The sequence below is a fragment of the Xiphias gladius genome, chromosome 11 (assembly GCF_016859285.1).
Source record: "Xiphias gladius isolate SHS-SW01 ecotype Sanya breed wild chromosome 11, ASM1685928v1, whole genome shotgun sequence".
Taxonomy (NCBI): domain Eukaryota; kingdom Metazoa; phylum Chordata; class Actinopteri; order Istiophoriformes; family Xiphiidae; genus Xiphias; species Xiphias gladius.
In genome coordinates this window covers 22,284,648-22,297,871 of record NC_053410.1, presented here as the reverse complement: position 1 = coordinate 22,297,871, position 13,224 = coordinate 22,284,648, and positions in this window count along the sequence as shown.

Genomic DNA, 13,224 nt, shown 5'->3' with positions numbered 1-13,224 from the left:
GACCTACTATATCATAAATTTGACTTTAACCCTCTGGAGTCCAGGCTGATTTTGGCTATTTTTTGCCAATCCTCCTTGCATTTTTTGGTCTTTATTTAACACCTTTAAAACTGTCTGTACCTCACATGCATGGTATACTTTTCTTCTGCACAAAATGAGCTAAACTTCTTTCTTATCATTTTGCGAATTTAATAAGGTATAAAGCTGCCAAGATCCCAAAAATACTAGAAAAAGGACAAGCTCCAATAAAATTTACAAATCTTTAGTGATAATCACTAAAATATTTTGGTTTAAGGTTCAACAGTTCAAGGTTTCAAAAAAATAATGTTTCAATGTTTATACATGTAATGTAAGAAATAAAACTATAATACAATCAATTTACATGTAAAGTGATTTATTTTATTTTTTTCTACTCGTTTTTGTGCCTTTTTGATTCAAAGTCTATATATGCTTTTAAATTACTGAAAATATTAATGACTCACAGTTTTAAAAACTCCATGTAAATAATGGTTCTCTCAGCTTGGATCTACATAATATATAAATAAAATTGTTACTATAAATAAAACAGGCTCAGGATATTCACAGATGAATAGAATGATAATATTTTAAATCAAACTCAGTCAGATTTTAGGCAAGGGCATAGTACTATAACTGCAGCCACAAATGATATTATTACTGCTCTTGATGGTAAAAAATCATGTGCTGCACTTTTTATTGATTTATCCTGTTTGATTCAGTGGATCATGGTTTCTTCTGCAAAGACTCAAATGTATAGGTTTTAGTGACCCTGCGCTGAATTAGTTTTAAAACTATTTGAATGGGAGAACCAAATTCAGCAAATGCATATGACACTGTTATTATACTATGGCACAATCTTTAAAAGTGGCAATGCATTCTTTACAGACTGATTTTAACTTTAACTGCTAAATTAAAATTGGTATTAAACTCTAAAAAGACCAATTATATGATTTTTACGCATTCCCATTCTTCACCCACTGACTGTATGGATTTAACACTAGATGACACTCATCAAGAGAGGGTTACCTCTTAGAAATACCTTGGCATCTGGCTTGATGACAAGTTGACCTTAAGGGTCCAAATTCATATTTTGTGGTGTTATCTGTCCCTATTTTTACTTTTATATGAAACCCTTTATTTATCTAATTTTGCTGCCCATTTTGACAAGGACCTCCTGGCAGAAGAGATATTGTATCTCAGTGGACCTTCCTGGTTAAATAAAGGATTAAAAAAATGTAATAAATAAAAAAAAAAATTAAGGCTCCAGAGGGTTAAATCTCATAATTAGGAATTAGTTAGTCAGATGTTTGAGTTACTATCTCATCATTTGATTTAAAATCTCAAAATAATGACTTACCGTTTCATAATTTTGATTTATCGTTTCATTATTTTGAATTACCATGAGTATTTTTATTTTTTATCATACTTAACTTTTCATCTATTTTTTTTCTTTTCCTGACAGAAATGGGCTTCCAAACTAGACGCTCCTGGTCAGAGCAATATTTAGATCTGCAGAACATAGACTTACAGATGAACTGGAATGAATTTAGGGATACTATACATTTAACAAATGTTTTTGCGTCTGTGCACTGGCTATCAAATTGATATTTGATAGTTGTTGTTTGACTTTCCTATAGAACTGGGATAATGAAAATGGAAATAAAAGGAGGATTGATAGAGGATATACATTTTGATGATCAAGTAATTGCTTTGTTTTCTATGGTAAGCACACCAAACATTGTCTGCTTTCTGTTTCTTACTGACTTACTCCCATAGTTTTTGTAGGCTACTTTTTATTGTTTCAAGCAATTGTGGATTGAGTCTTGCTTTGGCTGGATCACAATAGCAGGGGCTGCCCTATAAAAGTGAAAAGAGTACGAAGGTTGGCTTTCCCTCTGCAGGTACACCTCTGTATGCATCTCATTCAACTGACTGCATGGCAGCTGACATAGACGTGAATGAGCTTCTAACGTTCTCTCTGAGTGACCATTGTACAGGTAAATATAGCCAAAATCCAAGCACAGCTGTTGTCTGTATGTGTATGGTGATTTTATCAGATGGTGTCGCAGTTATAAAATCAGGATAGGGTAGGACAGTGGCAGCAGGTGAGATTCAGTGTTTAACGGTTTTTGTTGATCTTTGTCTTTCCTCTCTCCTCTACTCACTGGGAGATTTCAATCCATCCATTGAAGCAACAGTGACACCAGTGACTCCATATCAACCATGCAGAAGCAACAGTAAATATTTACAAAGATTGTCAAACCACGTGCCATGAATGCTGAGCTGAGATAAAAGCTGAGATGAAAGTGTTGGTACAGGCACAGATGGAGAAGAGGGAAAAAGAGAATGGCACAAGGCATAGTAGTAGAGGTTACGGTCCCGGAGGTAATGGCTGATGTGTAAGAAGTGAGAGGTTTCTGGACTTACTAAGCTGAATCAGGGAGGCTTTCTGGTACTAATTGGATGACCGGCCAGTAGATTATGTCACATATCTCTGCTGACACCTGTGATGAAAGCATCACTTGATTCTATGTGAAAATATATTTAATCTCTAAATTAAACTCCACTGACACAAACATTAAAATGTAATTAAAATAACTCCAACCTTGACATGTGAACTTAGCGTTGTTACTACAAGTTACTGCAATAAAGCTTACTTTCTTACTTGAATACAGATGGTGGTGCTGTAAAGTATTTATCTCTTTGAATTTAGCTCAGTGTACTCTTTAGTATCAAATGAGCACTTGGTCTTCAGTTGGAGATGTGGCCACTGTCCCATTGATGTCATTTATTAAAAATATTACAGCCTCCAGCATAAGGAAAGCATAGAAACTTGTTCCTACTCTCACTGATCTAACCAAATCACCGCCGTTCCTTCTCTCCTTTTCATCTTTTTCTCTTAACAACAACTGAAGTCAGGTACTATAATTTTCAGATTTCACAAAGAGGATTTTTTAAAAGTGTAATGCTTAACCAATTTTCAGCTTTTCCCCTAGACTGTGCGTTTTTGAAATCCCAAAATCTCCTCCGAACTCACTGGTGATGTGTCGCCATGGTTCACAGATGATGTAAGAAATTTTGTGACTGTAAATCAAAGCCTAGTTGGTGCAGATTTTTTTAATGCTCTTTTATTTAAAGCAGCACTGTTTTTTTTTTTTTTTTTACCCATTTGGGGGCAGTGGAACAACCTGTAAAAACAACCCTGACATATTCTCACCATTATAAATTTGTTGTTGCAAATATGTTAAATATCTGGCTCTTTAGCTGCTAAATGCTCACCAGCTAGTCGCTAACTTTGTCAGTGTGTCACTCACCATCAATATCTTCCGTCATGTGTTCTGTTTCATGATGATGCTCAAACAGAAGAGCCACCTTCTTCTCCACTAACTTAACAATTCATGTATAGTTAAGTTTTTTTTTTTTCATCATTACAAGTGCTCATACTCTATACTTTCAAAAAAAAAAAACTGTTTGCCATCCATCATCTATGTGAATACAGTAACAAGATGTGGATAGAATGAGGATGAGAGGTATGGACATCCCTCTGAACTCATCTGTCTTCTTTGTTGAAGATGCTGAAACATCACACAGGCTTAGAAAAGCATCAGTCTTCTGATTTCTAGCAGGTGAAAAGCTTCTAAACTTTAAGGTTGGTGACTTGGAACCTGCGTGTAAATTAACTGGATACAGTTTTCAAAGACAGAACCTAAGTTATTCCAGTGAAAATTTATCACACAGTACAGGTTATGAATTTTCCAGGCTTTAATTTTTTGGCCAACAGACTATGCGTATTAGAATTTCTACCTTTTTTCTTTCTGGACACAACATCACATGACCCACAGTTCTGACCGTGGCCAGTCAAGAACTATTCCAGGCATTTTTCTTGGATTCGTTAACACTTTAAGTTCCTGATTAATTTGAAATGCTGAATTAACTAAAACAAGACAAAAAGTTCCCAGTCTATACCAGCAGCTCTATGAGGCTCTATGCCACATGTTAACATCAACATGCTAACATGCTCACAATTACAATGTTAACATGCTGATATTTGGTATGTTATAATGTTTGCGATGTTCACCCTCTTTGTTCATCATCTTAGCATGCTAATATATGCTAATTAGTGCTAACCATAAAGTACAGCTGAGGCTGATGGGAACGTCATTAGTTTTTCAGGTATTTGATTATACTGATTATATTGGACAAATTAAAATTTTGACCTGAATATGATGCTAGATGAAAAGTTAAGGGATTGCCAAAGTTATTACAGTTCATCCTGAGGGGAACATGATTGTCTGTACCAAATTTTATGGCAATCAATGTTTGTCAAGACATTGCACTCAAAACTGGAAATGTAAACCTCATGCTAAAGGAAATGGATTACCAAAGGCATTAGGATACATCATCTGGGAGCCATGAATGTCTGTACGAGTAGGTGTTTAGATATTTCAGAAGAAATGTGAAAGCTTGACCTGCTGGTGGACTGGGGAAAAGTCAAGGAATCACCAAAGCTATAGGGATTCATCCTCTGGAGACCATGATTTTCTGCTTGTATTCATGGCAATTTATCAAATAGTAGTTGAGATATTTCAGTCTGGACCAAAGTGGTGGACTGACTGACTGACTGACCAACTTAAAAGATATTGCCATCCCTATAGACACACCACTACCATGGCTAAAGATCAAGATAAAATAATTTTTCAGATCACATTATTGCCTGGCCTCTCCAAACAGAATCCTGCAAAATCAGACATCTCTAACACTGCACAAACAACTCTACCATCCATGTTTTACCGTTGGGAATAAATCCAGATGGGTTAAAAAGTTTGACACCCACTTTTATATAATTTCTTGCACACATATGACCATCCCATCTATCATCTCTGCCTGCCTTGGGTGCACCCTTGGGGTGGTCAAGACACAAAATCAAATACCTCATCGTTTATCAATGGGATCCCCAATGTGCAGAAGCCATTTCCTACTTTGTGATTGATCATCCACCACCAGAGCTCGACCTCAAAACTCAATTGGACAGGATGGAGAAATAAAGGCCAAAAAGAGTTCTACGAGGCAAAATCCAGCCATGGTTAGAACATCATGCTTAAGAACTTTGACATTAATCAATAGTGTCAATCAGTAAAAGTCTCCTCTGCTAAAGGATTTTAAGCAGAGGAGACAGTTTCACACTGGGGCACAGTGACAGCCTAAGGAGAAGGGAAAAACCAGGGAAAATTTGTGCTTTTCTGACTCACTAATTACAGGGTTCTCCTTAAACAATGGATTTATAGCTGCATTTATGGACTTTGTGGGTGTCATTATGCTCTTAGTAGAAGCCCAAAGATCTAACTGAGCAATTTACCGTGGATGCGTTGCCTTTCTTGCAGGCCTGCAGTTCACAGGTGATTTAGGTTCCCTGTGCTCCTTGTTGCTTCTTACTCATCCTCTAAATAGAATGACACAGGACGAACTGTATTGCCTCTTTAAGTGCTGTGAAAGCACTCTGCTCTTTCTCATTTCCTTCCACTGTGGCTCTTAAATGCCAAAAGGGAATGCTGAGTTGATTGAACCAGAGTTCTTGAAAACTTATTTTACATTTTTATTTTAACGGTCACTATCAAACTTGTACCCAATGGCTGTTTGGTTGCCTTGTTGAGGTATGATGCTATGTAAGTGCACTACTGGGAGATGTGTATCTCTCCACTAAGCTCGGCACAAAGATCTTTCACTGCCAACGAAATGAAGCCGTATCTTGCCGATGACAGAGGGCTGCTTATGTGTCAAGGGGGCCATCATTCACACAGCCGCTGAACTGAGGTAACTAGTAGGGAAAATGAAGAAGACTGATGTGTTCATCCAACAGCACAGATTTAAAGCGAGCTTCATAGTGTAAGTGCAGTTATTATATGATAAGCATTTGCTGTAATTACTGTGTATAAGGATGTCTAAGTGTGTTTTTGAAGGAGCTTTGGCGTCAATGTTTGTGTGTGTGTGAGTGTGACAGACTTGGAGCAAGAGGCATCAAGGAAGTAATGGCAAGACTATGTTCTAATCTGGGTTTGAATTGCCCACATCTTAAAAGAATGGCAGGAGGCTAAAAAGTATAGTAAATGGCCATCAAAGAGAAGGATTCTGGAGTACATACTGTATCTACTACATAACTACAATTTAAAGAAAAGCCTGTAACTGTCAAATGTGAAAATAAGTGCAGTGGTGATTTTTTAGTTGTCAATCTTCATGTGTGTTTAAAGTTTCTTCAGGTCGTTGTCGTGACTGCGTTTTCTTCAAGAGCAAAGTCCAGCCAGCAAAAATTGATGTCATTCCACCCCCAGGTGAAATCTATTTCATCCCGAGATGTTAAAAAAAGATGATACAAAAGATGTCAGATACATGAGTGTCATACCGTAGCAATGATTAAATTGCCCATGATCCTTTTTGTACTTCATTGGCATTCCTGTCTTTTATTCTCAATGTATTGTGATTTTTCTGATTGTATAAAAGTACACAACAACACTTGAAGTGGGCCTATACTATCAGTTAACTACATTTCTTTACAAAGGGGTACAGTTAAATATCACTCAGTGCCATCACTTGCTTACAAATGGAGGTATACAGTGCATTCAGAAAGTATTCAGACCACTTTAATCTTTTCATATTTTCATATCTTTTCAGTTAAGTTGCAGCCTTATGCTAAAATAAAATAAATAAATAATTTTTTCCCTCATCAATCTACACTCAATAGCCCATAATGATACATCAAAAACAGAATTTAAGATTTTTTTTCAAATTTATCAAAAAGGAAAAACTGAAATATCACATTGACATAAGTTTTCAGACCCCTTGCTATGACACTTGAAATTTAGCTCAGGTGCCTCCCGTTTCTCTTGATCATCTCTGAGATGTTTCTACACAGTGATTGGAGTCCACCTTTGGTATATTGATATATTGATTCAATTGATTGGATATGTTTTGGAGAGGCACACATCTGTCTATATAAGGTCTCACAGCTGACAATCTGTGCATCATAGCAAAAACCAAGCCATGAGGTCAAAGGAACTGACTGCAGAGCTCAGAGACAGGATTGTTTTGAGGCACAGATCTGGGGAAGGCTACAAAAAAATGTCTGCTGCATTGAAGGCTCCCAAGAGCATGGTGGCCTCCATAATTCTTAGATGGAAGATGTTTGGAACAGCTGGGACTCTTCTGAAAATTATGTTTTTGATTTATCATTATGGGGTGTTGAGTGTAGGATGATGAGGGAAAAAATGATTTTTTTTTTTTTTTTTTTAGCATAAGGCTACAACATAACAAAATGTGAAAAGACGAAGGGATCTGAATACTTTCTGAATGCACTGTAGTTATGATGTGCCTGGTCTCAGACACACTTGCTCATGACTTGCAGAAGCAACAACTATGTGGGCTAGTTCAGTCAGGAAGCTCCCAGATAAAACCTGAGATTACGGCCAGTAGATCATCTCTGCACATGGATTTTGCTATGCTAGATTTAATCTTAATCATTTTATGGAGCTTCTGATTTGTTTTTGTGTGGCTCCACCCTGAGGTCAAAATTTTATTTTGTACAATAATTAGTTTCCTTGAAACCACTTACATTCCAAACAGCTTCGCTGAACTTTGTGGTTTGTGCTAATTAGCAAATGTTAGCATTCTAACACGCTATTCATAGAAGGTAAACAAGGTGAACAGGTTTAGCTACCTGCTAAATATCAGCATATTAATCATGTTGTCATTGTGCAGATGTAAGCATGTTGATTTTAGCATTTAACTCAAAACACACCATGTTTTAGCCTCAGAGAGCTGCTAGCGTGGCTGAAGACGCTTAGCCTTCTTGTTTCGCTTCAATGCTGGCAATGCAGATAAGAAGAAAACAGCTGATCGAATGCATATTGACAGACTGAGATCAGATTCAAATAAGCTAATAATTAATTTGGTCTGTGTCACTATGAAAACTCACTGGGACAGTACCAAAGCAATACTTGGGAGTGTAGAAGAAAGCTACTAAAATGGAAGCAACCTTAACGCCTAGCCTGGATGGCTCAGGTCTGTCATTCTACTGTGTCAGTCGTCTCATCTACAGTTGCAGTTACAGTCAGCCATCTATCCCTCATCAAATGTCAGTACTTTTTTGTACATCTGGGTGTCTGCTGAGTGAAGAACTCAAATCTTTCCTCAAATTCTAAAAAGAAAAAAATATACTTTTTGAGGTGATTTATTTGAACCCATTTCAGGGTCAGCTAGTGACGCATCTTTGGACTCTGAAAATATCCAGTTTGAGGTATAATGGAAAAGGATTAGAGATTTTAAAGTTTTGGCTTTATTAACTCATACTGTATCAGCTGAAACAGTGACTGATGTACACATGTCAACACTGAACAATAAACATAACGTCAGCCTTCTCAAAGCTGCTGAAGTTATAAGTAATAAGATTTAAAAAGACCAAAAAAAACCCCAGAATTTTAATTAAAAAAATCACTGTAAACAGAATCCAAGTGAATAACTTCCATAACTCATGGTGACACACAGACCAAATTATTTATTAATTCATTTGACTATAATCTTGTGTCTTAGCTGCCTTCATCTCTTCAGAGACATAGTAAGATGTAACTGTTTTGCTTGCTTTTGATGTTAACAGTAGAACCGTAAAGCCCGCATCCACTGATTTTTTTGGTCACCCGGGGGCACTGCAACGAGCTGGAAACTCAACACTGACTTATTATCATCTTACAAACGAGGGCAGATAATGTCAGAGTTCTCTTTTTTTGGTTTGGTGACTTTGTGTACTAAGTTAGCTTAGTTAATTCAAGGTGAGTAGGCTGAAAAAGAAAAGAAGTGAAACACGAGACAGGCATGGGAGTCCCTGTCTGTAAATGACATAATTCTGATAAGTCAGAAACTGAGCCAGCCCAGCAGTAAAAAACACCACTATGAATGCAGCTCTCACATGATGAGTGATTTGTCAGAGCAGGTACTCTTTAAAAGGCCAGGTCTCATTGCTGGTGTATAAATATTCCACAACATCAGTCTTTTTCCCACGAGATGACAAAGGATATTAGGGCTTTTTCTATTTCCCCTGCACTTTTAAAGCCATCATTAATTGATAAAATGTCATTATTTTGTCAAGGCTTCAGTGTTAATATTTTATCGCGGGAAAAAAAAATTGTGAATCCTGATGAAATGGGCCTGAATGAAAAGGCCCTGTGTTGTCTGTAGCTTTGGGTAATTCAGATGGAGACTAAAAATAAATCAAAATGTCAGTGATAGATTTTGGCTAGGATAGGTATGGAATTTAAATACTTGCTAAATTGGGCTCTAAAATAATTAGTCTTGAGACATTATATCAATATTCTTTTTCACCTGCTTGGAAAGGGTCAGTACTTTGGCACGGTATCCTACTGCGTTAATTCCATTATTCTTTGTTGTCAATGTGATTATAATAATGTTGATAAAAGTTTGAGCTCCAAGAAAATCTCTTTGACCACATCACTGTCTGTACACATCATATCTCTGATTCACAATTATTATCACCCCTGAATACACTCGGTTATCTGCTCAGGCTTTCTGTCAAACCAGCAATCTTGCTTATGTCAGGCAGGCAAGTTAAAATAGCATTTAACAGCTCCTTGCTGTCATTTCAGTGTGCTTCAGCTAGTGCAGCTGTGCACACACACACCATCTCAGACCCTACACTTTGATTTGGAGATAGTTTCTAATTTGTGCTGCAACACCTGCTGTGAGCAGCAACCAAATTGATCAAACTGTAACATACTGTATATTTACTTTCACTGTTGTATTTTATCAACAGATAATGCTTACAGACAGACTAAATTAACATGGTTACTTAAAATCTAGTAATCATCCTTTTAGGATCAGGTACCCATGCATTAAAATTTTAAATGTTAAGTTTTTACAGAATCCCTCTTGAAAAACACTGAAAAACACAACTGATTGATTGGTATTTGGGAAAAATCCTGTCTTCCTGATGATACAGACAAAATTTGTTGACGTAGCAGTATGAGTAATCGTATAGAGCCTACAGGCATTAGTGGAGGAGTTCAACTACGCACTCATTGAAATGACAGCAAGGACGTTTTTAATTCTATCTCAGCAAAGAACAGCTCAGGAATCAGTCACCCTGTTCATACATTTAAAATTAGTTTAATTTGGATAAGCCTACAGACATGGTGTTAACGCTGTTGAGCTCCCTGAATTCTTTATCACATACGTTTGAGCTAGCCATTGTCAACTTAAATTTTTATCAACAATTCTAATATTATACTGGATGGTGTACCATAAGCAGGAGCTGTATATTAAGTACTCCATTTAGAAAAAGGTATAATATATATGCAACTTAAAGTCAGAGGAAGTAACTGTAAATTCAATATCATATTATCAACTTTAAAAAGTTGATATGGTTATGCTTTAGCAAACAGCTGCCTATCTATACTTCCCCTAGAAACACAGCAACATTAGCATTCATGACAGAGATATGTTTCTGGCTACCTGCTGAATGTAAGTCCAACATTCATTCTCCCTTTACTTCTGTTTTGGTCTCCACCAGCTCTTAGAAAAATGTTTCTGACTGTGTCTGTCTTTTTTATGGCTTTCTAGCTGCTAAATGCTCCACTATGTTCACCAGCTATTCGCTCATTTTGTCTGTCTGCTGTTTGGGGATGGAAGGTAGTGTACAGCCATTTATCAGGGTTGTTTTTTTGCTGTAAGCAGCTGCTGTTGGAAAATCAAGACAATGAGCTTAAAGATGCTAAAACACTCTACAAAGCTGAGTGATCATTTTTGTGGGTTCGTCACTACAAACAAAAACACCTTTCGTCATTTGATTCATATAAAAATATTGACTGGTGCAACTTTAACGTTTAAATGTTACTTTACATCTCATTGATGTTCAACAGGGAGAAAGAATTTTTTTTTTTTTTTTTTGTTAAACATGCTATCCATGTCAAAATATGCTCGGCATAATTGCCATACACATTTGATAGTGTCTTGCCGATATTGAATAGGTCCATGCCAGCTCAATCTTATTGCGACATCTACTGGTTATTAAAATGCAGTATATTATGTAGAAAGTTGCTTTTGTTCTTGGATAAAGTCTGTTTGGTAGCAGCCAGCTGTCTAGTACATACCTTGTGTTGTATGCAAAGAGGTTCCCAGTATTTTCTTTAGAAATTTACTTAAATGGTATGGTATTATAAACACTTACTGTATGAGTATAACCCTGTCTAGTACAACTGAAGAATACAGAATGACAGAATCGAGACAAGACCCTGCTGGTAAACTCTTGACAAAACTGAACCTTAGGGTAAGATTTATTGCAGGGCTTTTATACAAGGTAACTTTTGATTGTGCAGGGTTTTGTTTTTTCTGGATACTAAGGGTTTTTGTTATCAAACAGCAAGTTAAGATCACAGCAATGATAGATTCATATTGCAAAAGTTTGATTGTGTTGCATTTTCTTATTTTGTTGTCTCTTTCCAGACCTCATTGTTTTATCCTCTTTCATATCTGGATGTACTGATTAAATTAACAACATCAGATCGGGCATCCTCTCTGCAAAGCTGAATTCTTAATCATACAACCTGTCATTTCGAGATTTATTTTCTTTTTTTCTTTCTTTCTTTTTTTTGCCCAGTTTGACTTAAATATTCAATATTCATTTAGAGAACCAGAACGAAACCAAGACAGATTGCAAGTGTGTAGAAGATGGGCATGGGATGAGCCAAAATGGTCAGCCAATGAGCCACAATGCGGCCACCACAGGCTCATCTATCCCATATTTAATCAGTAATGTAGTTTGACTTGCTGGCATGATGGAATTCTTTAGCTAATGTCATTGATGGATTATGGAATTCTTTCAAAGTTAATCTTATTATAGATAGAACCTTGGGTAAAGCATGAAGGAAATGTTGAGCAGATCTCAATGTATTTCTGATGGAATCTCATCCCAGTCTGGTTTTTGTTAGACTCTTATGTTGACAGGTTTTAGTTTTGTGAACTGTGTGAAGAACCAAATAGAAACTCCTGTTGAACTGAGAATATCAGAAAATGAGATTTCATCATTTGCCTGATTCCACTATCCAACTCCTATTGGCCAGCTCACACAGAAAAGGAACCATGGCCAACAGCCAAATGTCAAACAGCTAGTGGAAAATGGCATGACTGCAATAAAAACACTCAAATTTAATGGTTGGACCTCTTTTTCTAAGTAATTTCATGAGTGAAAAAAAAAAGTACTTTTACTTTAAATGTAGATATGATGCTGGCAGTTTTAAAAGTGAGTCAGTTAAAAAAGTGGCTTCAACGTGCAGCTCTGCCACTTGGTATATGGTTTGCTGTTTTTCATAACATCAGATAAGGTTTAATTTAATCAGATTTCCATATAGTGTTCTCATAAAGTAATGTCATGAATGCAGGAGATTTAAAAAAAAGTTGACAGAACAATGTAGGCGGGGGGTATATATTTAAATGCCGTTAGAGTGGTGTAGTTCAGTTCCTTCTGTCCCAATGTGATTTTCCTTTGGCACTGCAGCCAAAAAAGGCCGTCAGAGGATTAATTTGACCTTTAGTAAAAATGAATTAACGGGTTCAAAGGAGGATGCCACACTACGTAACCCCTCTATTTTTTTTATTTTGACCTATCTTTCTCCAGCTCCTCCTCTACTAGAAATTATTTGGAGAAACAACCGAATATAACATTCTAATTTGATTGGGCACAGTTTGGCTCCCTGGCCATTTGACATGAGATATCATTTTGAGAAAATATGTGTGTTTTGTAAATGACTGAGTCCCGAACGGCCTATCTGTATTTGCCTGGACCGCATGAATATCTAAATAAAAACGTAAATGTAAACAGGTAACATCATAGCTTGCTCCAAGATGGAATGGGTATGTTGCTCGGGGTCTATAATAAATTGATGGTGCAGGGTGCTTGAGGGCTGCTGTAGTTTGGTTTTACTGTCTATTGGGATTTACCCTCCATTACAAGGTGTACATTTCTCAAGTGTTTTGACTACATATAGTGCTACAGCTAAATGGGCAACCCCCTTGAATTCATAGTATCTGGGGCTGTCTGAAAACATTTTTGCAAATATTGAGTCTTTCTGTACTATATGCATATGCACATGCACACACAGACACTAACCTAAACACACTAGGCTTTTTTTCTCTGCTGGTGCAGGCTGG